Source organism: Ochotona princeps, chromosome 1, assembly GCF_030435755.1.
Source record: "Ochotona princeps isolate mOchPri1 chromosome 1, mOchPri1.hap1, whole genome shotgun sequence".
Lineage (NCBI taxonomy): Eukaryota > Metazoa > Chordata > Mammalia > Lagomorpha > Ochotonidae > Ochotona > Ochotona princeps.
The window spans coordinates 103,363,938-103,378,815 of NC_080832.1; the positions used below are offsets into that span (position 1 = coordinate 103,363,938).

Consider the following 14,878-nt stretch of genomic DNA (forward strand, 5'->3'; position numbering starts at 1 on the left):
ATAGATAAATCAAAATATTTGCCATTTATGTAATAAAGATATTATTTTAAAACTTATATACTTTTTTTTGCTTTTCCAGAAAGATCTATCAGATATTTAAGCACTGATGATCAGACCAAGACTTTTAAAAATACTTTCAAAAGTATTAGCTTTGGAATTTTAGAAAGAACATCTGTAAAATGTTCACTAAAATACACATCAAACAATAATATATATTTAATCAACTTGGTCAAATCATCTCAAGGTTTTAAAAAAAATTGTACTTATCTATTTAAACTTTGGCTTTCAAATGACTTACTCTGGATAACATTCTAATATGGATTGACCTTTCCAAATCCAACTGGTAACCTATGATTTTTGCAACTACAAGTTTAGTATAAGGCAGTTTGCCAAATTTGCCAGTTTGTAAGGGGAAATTTCCTCTTAATCCTCATTTATATTCATTTCCATTTAAGAATTACACAAGCTAAAAAGAGGCAAAAATATGTGTAAATTGTTTTGAAGCAAATGAGATAGTAAAGAAACTCTTCAATAGGTAAACAAAAATCTGTGGAGAGGAAGATAAACACAATGAAATGTTAGCATATAGTATAATAGTGTAAATAGCCAGCACTTCCCTGGCATTATCTAACAGTATAACAGAATGGTAAGTAGGACATCCCCTGATGCCCCTTGCAGTAAGTGCTAAAACCTAAGGAAGACGGAATCAAAGCTGAAGACGAAAAGAGATTGAATATTGGCACTACGACTATGTAAACTGACATGGATACACGTGTTTTGTTTATGCCAAATGGGTACTATGGAAAGTAGCTAAACTAGAACCATCTGGAGGGTATCTTATTTAAGAAGGCTGCCACTGTGTTTGCAACAGGGGGTAGGAGGAGAGAAGAAGTTTACATTCCATATTAGGAAAACACACTGGCTTCAAATGCCTGTAGTTCATTAGCCAGAAAGGCAAAGACCCCAAACAGTCACACAGTTCAGTCACATAAACAGGTTTTGCCCTCTGTTCATTATCCAATTATTCAATTATTAGTTGTAGTTTTAAAAGCCCTTATTCAATTTAATTCTCACAGCAATCCTGCAAGGTAGATACTGTCTAAAACTCATACATCATTTTCAGGTCAGAAAACTTGGAAGTGGCCTCAGAGAAGCTATACTGCTAGTCCAAGGCATCAGACATAGTGAGAGTCTGGACCTTCACCTTTTATTTTTTACTTTTTCATCATGTAACACAACCTTGTGGTCATATTCAATATTTCTTGAAGACCATGTGTTAAAGGGTACACAGATATATATAAAATGGCTTTTTATTCTTAAAGAATCCCTAAAGAGGTCTTTGTTTAGGAGTGGATTTTAAGCAGTTTGATTGAAATGACCAGAAGGCTGTGGTTAGTAAGTGATACTACAGCAGAGAAAACTAAGCTGCTTTCATTTGAAATGAGCAGAAAATTTGATAGTTTTCACTCCACAATTAAAAAAAAAAATTAATTAGGACCTGGCATAGTAGCATAGTGGCTAAAGTCCTCATATGGGTACTGGACTTCATATGGGTACTGGTTTGTGTCCCAGCTGCTCCACTTCCCTTCTAGCTCCCTGTCTGTGGCCTGGGAAAGCAGTCAAGACAGTCCAAAGCCTTGGGAATCTGTGTCTGAGACCCAGAAGAAGTTCCTGGCTCCTGGCTTCGGATCGGCTCAGCTCTGTCTGGCCATTGTGGCTGCTTGGTGAGTAAACTAGACAATGGAAAATCTTTCTCTGTATCTCCTTCTTGCTGTAAATCTGACTTTTTAATAAAAAATAAATCTTAAAAATAGTTCATTTAAAAAGCAGAATGACAGAGACAGAAAGACACATCTTTTGTTATGGGGTGCAGCCAGTGATAGCCAGCACCCATTGACAGTGGGCAAATGAAATTTGGCTGTGTCCCCAACCTCTGTCCTGAAGATGGGTCCTACAGCAATGTAATAGTAATTGCATCCTCAACCACTTCCCCCACATCCTAAATGAGCCAGGATATTGGAAGTCCAATTAGTCTAGGTGTTTTTAGCTACAAGCCCAGTTCCTGTTCCTGCCCATCCTAACGAGTATTAATCAACTCTTTAGCCCACAACACTTGGGTATTTGCTCTTGCCCACCTGTGACTCACCTATCAACTGAGAGGGGAGGGTATTACATTGTTGTGTAACCACTCCCCTCACAAGCCCCTTTAAAAAGGCCCATGAAGCAGGGGCTGTCACTCTCTTTCTGGCCAGGTGCTTCTGTTACTCTGCTACCTCGACTCTTGGCTGACCCAGGACAGGTAATCCCCTGAGCATGGTCCCTGTGTGCTGCTTAGATGGGACAACGGTTATAATAATGTTGTTACTGGTTTGTGTACTATCGGGAGTTCCAGGAGGGGTGAGGCCTAGCAGTAGTAGAATGTGGGCAGAGAAGCCAGGGAAAGGTGAATGTCTGCAGGTTTGTAAGTGTGTCCAGGTTCTTTGTGAGTGTGTCCCGGTTATTTGTTGCATGTCTCTTAGGATAACATATATTGTTGGGGAAGCTGGGACATAGGTCTTCAGCTTAATAGATGGACTTAAGGATGATGACCATTTGTTTCTTTTGGGATTATGATTGGTTGGATTACGATTAGGTGGATTGCTGTATGGGCTAGTAATTTGCCATTGTGCTCTGTTGTTTTCAAGCTTGATTAATAAAGACTCCTTAATAAACCTTAGACATGTCTGGTGTGATCTCGCTCACACCCTGCAACACTTTCATCTGCTGGTTCATGTCACAAAGGGCTAGGTGAGGCAAAAGACAGAAATTTCTTCTGAGTCTCGCAAATAGGTGGTAGAAGCCAAATCACTTGAGGCACTATCTCCCACCTCCAAGAATGCAATAGCAGGAAGTTGGATGGAAATAGAGAAACTTGTTGACCCCAAACTTATCTTCTATTTTCTGTGAACTATTTGAAGTATCATCTCATCTGCTTTATTATTCAAGTATACATATATTCATTTCTTATTCAGCAATTTGTCTTCCTACTAAGATGAATTTCAAGTCAAACGCAGACATTAATACAGTTGAAGATATTCCTCTAACAAAAAAATTAAAGGACAGGCAGAAAGAATGACAGAGAGAATGCTCCTATTCAATGGTTCACGCCCAAGGTATCAGCTGTCACAAGTCTGGCACCATCAGTCATTAGAGAAATGCAAATTAAACCACCTGAGATAATTTCACACTTATTGGGAGATTATAATCAAACAACTATCAAATGTTTTCAAGGATATGAAGAAACAGAAAATTGCAAATGTTATTGGTAGGGAGATTAAATGATAAAGCATTTTGAAAAGTAGTTGAATTGTTTCTTTCACGTGCCGGAATCCCATATGGGCAGCAGTTCTAATCCCAGTGGCCCTGCTTCCCATCCAGCTCCCTGCTTGTGGCCTGGGAAAGCAGTTATGGATGACCCAAAGCCTTGAGACCCTGCACCCACGAAGGAGACCCAAAAGAGGCTTCTGTCTCCTGGCTTCGGATCGGCACAGCTCTGGTCATTGCAGTCACTTGGGGAATGAATCATTGGATGGAAGATCTTCCTCTCTGTCTCTCCTCTCTTTATATCTGACTTTCCAATAAAAATAAAAAATAAATCTTAAAAAAAGTTAACCATAAATCTGCCAGATGTTCTATAGATTTTATTCCTCACTTAGAGCCAAGAGAAATGAAGGCATACATGTGGATTAAAATTTCTATAAAGTGCATATAAATGTTACTCATAACAGCATTATTCTTAGGAGTCAAAAGATGGGGATGATCCAAATGTCTGTCAGCTACTGAATGAAAAAAATAAACTGTGCTCTGTCCATTCCATGGCTATTATTATTCAGCAGTAAAGAAGAATGAAATACTAATACATGTTCTAAAGTAACAGCATGAAAACAGATAGCCACATATTGCATGATTCTATTTTCAGGAGTCCAGAATTGTCAAAGACTCAGACACAAAAAGTAGAATGGGAACCAAGATTAACTGTAAATAAGTATAAAGACTTTTCCTGGGACAATGAGAAGTTTCTGGAATTGGATTATAATGATTGTACAACTCGGTAAACTAACAATCATTTTTTGTGGCACTTTTTTCTTTTCCTAATTTTCTTTCATATTTTCTTTCTTTGCCCTCTCAAGCATTTTTGTTTCACATAGAATGGACATTGTTCTCACCTTACAGGTAAGAAAATCTGTGCTTAGGTTGAATGATTCAACCTAAATAACAACTCTATCTGAGAGCAAAGTAATTTGTCATTATACTGTTGAGCAGAATCCGAATAACTGATGCTAGCTGGTAGGATTCTAATATTCACCAATTAGTTGTATATATGAGATTGGAATGCATTTCCAGATTCAAGTTCAACATCTAAAAAATCTGGAAATCATCACTGTATATTTCATGGTAAGTAAAAAGTTAAACAAACTGAGCATTAACCCTTTTGTTTGGTTCCATCAGGTCAGTGAGGCCACTGGACATACCACTGTCAGAAACACTGGGGAGACAGATCAATGTTCATGGAGTCGATCACACCGTACCAGCAATAGACCTGTGGCTGGAATCTAGAAGCAACACTTGGAGGATAATTGAGCAATTGCTAGCAGCAAAGCTTGTGGAGTACTGAGAGAGAATTTAAAAACTCCTAGACTTGGCCTCTCCTCCCACATTGCTGGGTTTTACCTCAGAAGTCCCATTTAGTCAAAAAGGAGCAAATATTTTTTTTTTTTTTTTGCCCTGAGCTTCCAGAAGGCAAGGAGGGAAAGTAAACTTTTGTCAATATACTCAGAATCTGAATAACACCAACAGGCTCAGAACACGCTATTTCGTTTAACAAAACCCTGTCCTCAGGGGATTGTGAAAGCCAAAGTCCACGAAGACTGAAACTTCATAATGTAATTACAAAACACTTCTGCCCCCATACTTTCCTACATGCTTCATAATAATGGAGGCTGCAAAAGATCTGCAAGTGTCAAGACTCAGTTTCCAGGAAAATAAATGGGAGATAAAAATTCAGGACATTAGACTTTGACACCACAACTACAGCAAAAAATAAACTTAGTCTAATTTTGGCCAGATAAACATAAAAATTCACACACAAGCTCTACATATCTCAGGTCCTTTTTACCAGGTATGTTATATCTTGTTTTTAACAAAAACATTGCTAGGTGCACTAAACAAACAAACAAGCAAAAACCCATTGGTCTGAAGAGACAAAGAAAGCTTTTGAACCAAAATATTTAAATACATTGAATTTTTTGATGAATGCTTTTGATGTGCTCATCAGTAGATACAATATGGACAGAAAAGGACTTAGTAAACCTGAAGACATGTTAGTAGAAACTTCCAAAACTGAAGAGCAAAGAGAGAAAGAAAATGAAAGGCCTGGATAGAATAGCCAACAGTTTTAGTGAAATAACAAAAGGCATAACATACTTGTAATGAGACCATCAGAAGGGAAGACTGGAATACAAGAAATATTGGAAATAGCAATGGCTGAGAATTTTCCAAAAATTAATAGGAGACACTAGATTACAGATTAAAAAACTCAGAAGACATGAAATAGCCCCCAAAGTGTATACCTGATTGTTTTCTAGGTAATTTCTATACCTACAGATTAATAATATTATATTTCCCTGGTTCCCTCTTCTGTCCTCTCTGACTCCTCTCACCTAAAATTTCTCCTGTCTGAAGAATGTGAGAGCAAAGTTACAGGGGTATGTGTAATCTATTTATTTTCTATTTTAAAGCAGAAATGTATTATTAAATACAAGGATGGGCTGGCATTGTAGTACAATGATTTAAGTTATTCCTACTGACGGTGCTATCCCATTTGAAGTCTTGGATGCTGCATCCCAGTCAGCTTCCTGCTAAGGCATTTGGGAAGACAGTGGGTGACGGCCCAAGTCTCTAGGCCTCTGATGCCCAGGTGAGAGACTAGGATGGAGTTCCTGGCTCCTGGCTTCAGATTGGCTTAACCTTAGCTACTTTGGCCTATAGAGGAAAGAAATGAATGTGAGATTCTCTTTGTCTCTCTCTGGACAAATACCTTTCAAATAAATAAGTACGTAATTTTTTTTTAATGCAAGGTTAAATAGTAAATGACAGCTTTATCTTCTCAAATGGACTAGACATTTCTTGAAGTCAAGGATTATGTATGATGTAATTCTGAATTCCCTAAAGTCTCTGGTATGTTTCAAGTGTACATGTAAAGGACATGAAGTCTAAAAGCTTAACGGTACCAGGACCTGCAGATGAACACTAAAAGCTGAAGAGAGGTTCCAATCAGATTACTTAATATTACTGAAGTATCTTTGAAGTAAACACATATCCTATATGCTTCCATAATATATTGTGCATATGTAAATCCCATAATAATTTATGAGAAGCCAGTTCTCCTGTTAGACTTTATGTTCCTTTAGGTCAGGGGTCATAGCTTTCTTTCTTTTTTAATTAATTAAATTAATTTATTTATATTTGGCAAATGAGTAAAATTAAAGATTATTTCCAGGAGGAAAGAGTGTCCAATGCCATAAAGCATTACAGTCACACATTTGCAAAGAATTACCTGAATATTATACTGTAGAGTAATTTTAAAGACTTTCACACCAAGATGCATCTCCTTGCCCCACAATTTAATATTCTTTTGGAGCTTGAATTCTCAATCACTCCCTATCTCCCCTATAATTTTCATAAGTATATTTACACTGACTTTTTCTCTTCTCTAATCTATCTTATTTTCACAAGAAAATGAAATCTTTCTATTTGCCCTACTATCTTTTCCACATCTCATTTCCGTTCTTCTTTTAACTGCTAAAGTTCTTAAATGAGTGTTCTGTTCAAGACAGTCTCACTCACACCTCATCATACCATGAGTTGGTTACAAGAAGTCTAAAAAATATCTGATGAGCTCAGAAGTCACTGCTCAGTTGCTCATCATCTCAAATTCTCTATGTCTTACAATCTTTCCGTAAGACAAATGATCTTTTTACAAAGTGAATAAGCATGTGGCAATTTATTTCCTTTGTTAGTGGCCCAGAAGAATGTCAAGTTTCTATATTGGGATGCTGCAATGGAGGACTGTGTTTCCCTCCCAGACTGTCTTCAGGTTTGGGGTTTTGCCCCTCCACTCGCTTCAGGAAACATATTACTTGCAGAGGAAACCTACTGTAACTTATTAGAGACCCAGAATAAAAGCCAAAATGTCACGTTATTGATTGGCAGTGAGGAAAAATAACTGTTGAACCGAATGAAGCTTCCTAACAGTCTGATCCTCACTGTATTTGGAAGTACAATGTTCTATTATTTGACAACCATCATACTATTCACGGAAACCAAAATATCTAAAGATTGCTTAGTTGCAACAGGATCTGGATAACAGCAGTTACCTACAGATTTTGAATTTTACAATGATATTAGATCTCTGATTTTGACCCATTTATATTCTTTCCCTTTACCTCTACACATTGGTATTACTCTGTCAAATGTTCTAATTGTGATTTTTCTATGCTTCAGGAGTAATCAACCTTTCTTCTTATCACATCATAGCGTAATCAGGTTATGACTAAATGTTGCTGACATGCAGCTATCCTCCTATCTGGTGTGTTACTTATTACTTGTTTGTTGTATACATTCTCTTTCAGAGTTTAGTCTTATCTGTAAATTATTGAGGGAGCATGCCAATGTTATCTACATGGGCCATTATGGTTTGCAAATATGGATTTCTGCATATTATGCTACATTTTTTAAAAAACAAAGCACATCTGGAAAAATAAGGTTGATTATCCATATCCATATTTGTCTGTAAACTATGTGATCCTTTTGGGCCACAAGCTTGTTGGCCTTTCTATTGTTTAGGATATTCAAAAGAATATCTAGTTAGATCATGAAGTTAGTTTCAATTTACATTTCAAATATTTCAGTGATGACAACTTTAGAACAATGGTAGGAAAAATTTGTTATTAGCAATGTAATATTAAACTCACAAATATGTGGTTAATTAAACAGAAATATTAGGATTGACATTACAGCACAGTAGGCTAATCCTCTTTCTGCGGTGCTGGGATCCCATATTGGCCACTGGTTTGAGTAGTTGTTCCATTTCCGATACAGCTCCCTGCTAATTGTCTGGGAAGGATGAATAGTATGACCAAAGCCCTTCACCTCTGTACTTACTTGGAAGAACCTGGAAAAAGCTCCTGGCTCCCAGCTTCAGATCAGGATAACCCTGACCATTGTGGTCATTTGGGGAGTGATCCAGTGCATAAAAGCTCTCTCTCTCCCTCTCCCTCCTTGTAACTCTTTAAAGTATGATAAATAAATCTTTTGAGAGACAGGGGTTGGAGGCAGGAAGGAGATAGAGAAAAACTATTTAACAACGGAGTATTAACTAGATTCAAGTTCATTAGAAGTTGATTCAAGCCCACAACATTTGATCACTTATTTTGTCATCTACTAGCACTTGCTGCAGGATAAATATTAGCCAGGGCCAAAAATTTAGGAAATGGTTATAGAAGAGTAACTTAAAATTGGGAAAATTTAATTCATAAACATGTCTCCTATGAATTGGGAAATGACCATCATTATTTAGTTAGAATGGGATGGCACCAGTTCCAGAACATAACTTGAGAGCTGCTATTATAGAGTGAGTCACTGAATATTTTCGACACAGTGAACAATAATTTTATTATTTTCCTATTATAATATAAAAATTGAGAGGCAGGATTTTTTCCCCTACAGTATGTGCTGTGTAAAATGGGAGAAAGGAATCCTTTTGTTCAGAGCTTTAAATCTTGCAGCACATCCATGTCCAGAGAGAAACCAGTGTGCTTCAGAGTCACCTGGAGGGCTAAGGTAGCCCTCTGTGCTCCATTGCCAGAATTTTTTCATAAAGTAGGTGTGGGTCAGGTGTAAACAGCCATTTCTAGCAGGAAGCAGATGCTGTAACTACACCTTTAGAACCCCTACTCTATATCATGTGTTATACTGTACACCACCTGCTGCTAAGTCTAAATGTCCATCTACTCTCCTGAAGTCTCAACTTCTTCTAGATTCTATTCTCACCATTATATGTATATATTAGTTATATACACCTGGCATTCTGTATACCAAAGATGTCTAAAACACCACTTCTAGTATTCCTTATCTCGATAAATGGGGCCAATATCTATCTGTTCAGTAAGTCAGAATCCTTGGCCTCATCCTTGAATTCCTTTTGTTGGTTTTCTTCTATTTCCTCCTTTGAAAAAAATTATTAAAAGAGGAATTACTTATTTATTTATTTGAAAGGCAGAAAATGATACACACAGAGAATAAAAAAGGAGAATGAAAAAGAGAGAGAATGAGAAAGAAAATGAAAGAGAGAGAGGAAGATATCTTCTACCTGCTGATTCACTTCCTAAATGAGTGCATTGGGTCAGAACACATGGATGTTATCAGCCCAGGCACTTGGGCGATCTTTGGTTACTTTTCCAAGAGCATTAGCTCGGTACTAGATTTGAAAGTTGAGCAGCTAGGTCTGGAACTGAGACTCATATGGGATGCTGCTACTGCAGGTGTTGACTTAACCCAGTGTGCCATAATGTTGGCAACTACCCTTTTATCTGTGTTGCTATTAATGAAGTTCCAAGAAATTCTTCTTCCTTTGGTATTCCTCCTACCTATTATCTTCTATTGTTTCCTATTTCGATAACTTAGCTATGTCCCATATCATCTCCTTCTTGAACTATTAGATTCTGCAAGTCTTTAGCCCTTCCAACCTTTATTGCACATTGCTGCCAATTATCTAATATGTAAATTCAACCATTTCATTGCATTAAAACAAAAAAGATGTGATAGCCTAGTGGCGAAATTCTCACCTTGCATGCACCAGGATCCCATACAGCACCGTTTTGTGTCCCGGCTGCTACACCTCCCTTCCAGCTCCCTGCTTGTGTCCTGGGAAAGCAGTGGAAGACTGCCCAAAGCCTTGGCACCCTGCACCTGCATGGGAGACCTGGAAGAAGCTCCTGGCTCTTGGCTTTGGATCTGCTTGGCTTTGGGTTTTGTGGCCACTTGGGGACTGAATCAACAGACGGAAGATCTTTTTCTTTGTAGTTCCCTCTCTGTAAATCTTCCTTTCCAATAAAAGTAAATGAATCTTTAAAAAAAATCCCTTCCCAAGCTTCTCATTTTTCATTAAGGTCTAGATTCCTTAACATGCTACTTAAGACTGTTTCTGATCTGATCCCAAATTACTAGCTTCCATTTTTGTACCCTACGGTCCCATAATACTGAACAAGTGAGAGCCAACTAACACTGAGACTTTGCCAACAGGGCTCTCTCTGCTTAAGTTAGTTTCCCTGTCTTGTTTAACTGGCACTCACTTTTGAAGATGGACTTTTGGGGACAGTGTTGTTGTGATGCAGCTGGTTAAGTCACTACATGCGAGCTCAGCATCCCATTTTGGAGTCCCCAAAGTTAGAGCCCCAGCTTCTGGGCTTCTAATCCAGTTCCTGGGGAATCAGTGGAAATCAGCTCAGTACCTGGGCCTCTGCCACCCATGGACCTTGATGGAGTTCTTGGCTTCCTACTTTGGCCTGGCCCAGCTTGGTCGTTGCTGCCATTTGATAAGTACATCAGCAGACAGAAGATCTCTTTCTCTGTTTCCTCTGTTAAATAAATACATTTTTTTCAAGATTTAATTTTGAGTTTTCTTCTCAATAGTGAAGATAATATTGATGAAAATCAGTGTTCATTAGATACATACTGTATACAAGACATTTTATATATACCTTCATGTAATCTTCATAGCAGGACTTTGGAGTTCATATCACTATCCTTGATTTAGAGATGAGGTAACTGAAGCTCCAAGAGGTTGCCTTGGGCTTGGTGCAATGCTTCAACAGTTAAACCCATACTTTGTAAGCACTGGGAGCCTATATAGGCACCAGTTCAAGTCCCAGCTGCTTCACTTCCCATCTAGCTCCCTGCTTATAGCTTGGGAAAGTGACAGAGGATTGCCCACAACTTTAGGACCCTGCGCCCATATAGGATAACTGGAAGTAGCTCTTGGATCCTAGTTTCAGACTGGCTTAGTTTCTCCAATGCGACCATTAGGGGATTAAATCAGCAGATGGAAGATTTTTCTCTCTATTGCTTCTCTCCATAAATCTGATCTGGTTTTCCATTAAGAGAAATAAATCTAAAAACAGGGTTGCCTCTTTTGTTATCATTTGTTGCTCTAGTCATTCAGTATCCTCAAATTATTACTCCCTAATTTTTTTTCTTGGCTATAATTACTTATATAAACATGAAATAATTTATATTAGAGCTGATAGTTTTGAAAAATATAGTCTCCAAATTGCTTAAGAAATTTTACTAATGAGCTACAGGGTTATTAGTAACTTCTCAAAGACTTGGCTGCTAGAATCTAAGAAGCACATGAAATAACCTAACTATCCAGTGTTAGGAAGAAATGAAAATTTACGAGTGAGGAAGAGCTGAGAAGGGTTGAGTAGAATGCAGGACATTGTTGAGAAACATGCAATATGACACGAGGGCAGTTAGGGTTAAGAACTTACTCATAAATTGTTTCTATGCTGTAAACCCTTTCCTAATCTCAAAACTTTAGTGAATCTGCTTTGCCTACGCAGAGTTTTGTGGAAGCACTTTTGGGTGAAATCTATGAAGAAGGCTAAGTTCTACATCGGAGCTGATGTTTGTGGGCTACGGGCAGATGATAGCTCACTTATTAATCTCACTCTTTGCAGAAGAGGAAGTTGCAAGTCAGCAGGAACTCTGAGAATATTTGTTCCCTAGGAACATGATGAAATCTTGGATTGGCCATTAGGCTTGCAAATGAGGTAGGATGGGGATTCAGGCCAATCTTAACCTATATCTTGAAAGTCAGGGAGCTCTTAGCTAACACTGGACTTACATACCATCATGGCACTCTTATTTGTTTTTATTGCTTTGTCTCTGCTAAAGCAGCCTTTTTGAGGGCAGAAATTCTGTTATTTAATACTTATATACCCAAGTTTATATATAATACTTATATACAAATAACTGGTATATAATAAATGTCAAGAGAATGTCACAGTTACATGGATTTATAGAAATAAAAAGAAATGATCTGTAAAACTTGAGAGATTTTGTGTTTAAAATTCCCATGCCTATTGCATTAAAATAAAAACATATAATTACTCAAAAAGCAATTAAACGCTGGAAAAATAACAGTAAAAAAAGTTGGGTATTTTCAGTTGCCAGGAACTTCCCATTTCAATCCTGAAAACAACTCTACCACTCAGATAGTCTTGCATGTGTCTTTTAGTGGAGGATACTTTTCTTCTTCAAGGGTTAAATAGCTTATCCAGGGTATTATAGCTAATAAGTGGTATCAAAGCCCATATTTTACATTTTGTACTGATTAATGAGGTTGTTTAAGATAGATCCTGGAAAGAGAAAGTCAGTTTATATTGTGTCTTAAGAAAGGTAAAAATAAAAACATATTTAAACCTGTTAGTACAGTGCCTTGGTCACTACTTAACAATTGATCTGAACATTACAGTCAAGGAAGTTTATTACATGCAGCTTCAGATTGTGAAGTAGGAATCGTGGGTTATATTCACTATGCTGTGGTTTACTTCACATGGCACCAATTAATTTTTGGCTCTGTTTCCATGTGTAATAGAAAAGGAAGGTGGTTATTCAAATAAATCACTGAAATACATCTAACTTTACACTTTTCAAAGAAAGTATTTTGAGAAATTGGATGTTTCTTTATATTTACCTCAATTAAATTATATAATTTACTTTCAGATATTGATAAAAAAACTTGTATAATTTTTTCATGGTTTTAAACAAAGCGATATTAGCTTTTCTCACATTTTCTTAGAGCAAAAGTAAAATATTCTTTGACATGTTGGACAGGTCAAATTTGGCCTTTATGCAAAAAGGACTAAAAATTAATTAAATAATTATTATTATCCCACAACTGTATCTTCCTTCATTTCTATGAGAATGTATCTAATGATGGCAAAGGCGTTAGTGATAATACAGCTATTGCACTGGATTACCTATTTATTCCCCCAAAAGTTCTTAATTTATTCCACACAGCCAAGATACTCCAACTCCACATTTCCTCATTTTAGCTAGTATAGCTAAGTCCATTTCTTTTTAATTTCTCAAAACTAGATCTTACCTAATCATCATCTCTTTCTCCGGAACCCCAAAGCCTGTCTGTTGGCAAATCATTCCAGGACAAGTGTTTTACATATTAGACACTGGGTTTCACAGCAATGACAGCAGTTAAGTTTCTTTGTGCTCAGGGAGTTAAAGGGCTCTAAAACCCTGAGCTTCTATGATTCCTTCTAATTTTGGTTCTCAAAAACAGTGATTGCTTTGTGTATAAACTAAAATTGAAGTATAGGTGAGGTGGTCACAGAAGGTGGCTGGGGAGTGAACCAAGGACGGAAAGACTTCTGTCTCTTTCTCCCTAAAAATCTGTCTTTATCAACAAATCATTTTTAAAAAAGTTATTTGAAAGGCAGAGAGACAGAAACAGAAATGTCTCCCATTTGCTAGTTCTTATCCTAAAGGCCACACAGAAGACAGGAGTCTGAAACTCAGTGTGAGTTTCCCAAGTTGGGATCAGGGATCTAAGTACTTGAGTAATGACACATGGGGGGTGCTGATGAGTAAGAAGCTGGAATGGAGAGCAGAAGTAGGCCTCCAGCCCAAGCACTCTGACATGGGCTGTGGCGTCCTAGAGAACCACTACATCAGAAAACTACACTAGACATTCGTATTTTAAAGCAACATAGGATTTTAGGACGGTTCAATTTTAGTTCATTTTGCTCAATTAACTCATTTTATAGATACAAAAACTTAGATCTAATGATAAAGGTACCACAGAACTGAGTAATTTCTATGATCAAAAATTTCCTTTAAAAACAAAACAAGTATCATCTACATTTCAGTTGAAATTGTTGTCAATGTCAGAAAGCAAACTAAATATAAAAATAATTAAAATACATAATTATAAACAACACAGAATTATATCTAGTTTATTTCTATGATGACAATTTGAGCATTAAAAACTTAAAAATAGCTAAGAATAGGGCAGGTACTGTGGCATAGTGCATCCCACATGGGTGCCAGTTCAAGTCCTGTTTGTTCCATTTCTGATCTAGCTCCCTGCTGATATGCCTGGAAAAGCAGTGGTGGTTGGTTTGCGCAGTTGGGCCCCAGCACCCACATGGTAGACCTGGAAGGAGTTCTTGGTTTTGGCCTGATCCAGTTCTGGCAGTGGTGGTCATTTGGGGAGTGAATCAGCAGATGGAAGATCTCTTTCTGTTTCTCTTGGCTCTGTAAACTCTAACTTTCAGATAAATAAATCTTTAAAAAAAGAAGTTAATGGATACATGAACTTTCTTTTTGCATTAGTGAGTCTATATAAAGGTCATCATGTCTGAGGAATGCAGAAGTGTCAACTAACAGTGTTTCACTTTTCTTTAATGACACTGATGAAGAGATTAGGACATTTTTGTGGTCGCAGGAATTCAGTTGTTCTCCTAATGTGTTTTCCCCACTTGCTTTGGAAACCTTTTCTTTGAGATGTGGTAGTCAGCCACACTTTAACTTCAGTAACATCTTAATTATTTTAACTTTGCCCTAATTAAGATAACCTAACAATATTAAGTAACTCAGTTTCCTTTCTCCACACCTACCATTAACTCTTGTTGCATGTGCTATCTGGCAGACATCAATAGCCTGAGTGTAAGAGGACCACTGTTCTGTTCTGATGAACGTAGTCAAATTCGGAGGATTTCCAATGCAGCGAAACACCTGTGCAAAGAGCTACTATGATTAC

The 14,878-nt window shown here is 37.3% G+C and overlaps 1 protein-coding gene across 5 annotated transcripts in view; it reads right to left on the reverse strand.

Annotated features, from left to right (window-relative positions):
* Nucleotides 1-14,878, reverse strand: part of RUNX2 (RUNX family transcription factor 2) — a 316,951-nt gene that overhangs the window by 254,799 nt on the left and 47,274 nt on the right. The window lies entirely within an intron of this gene.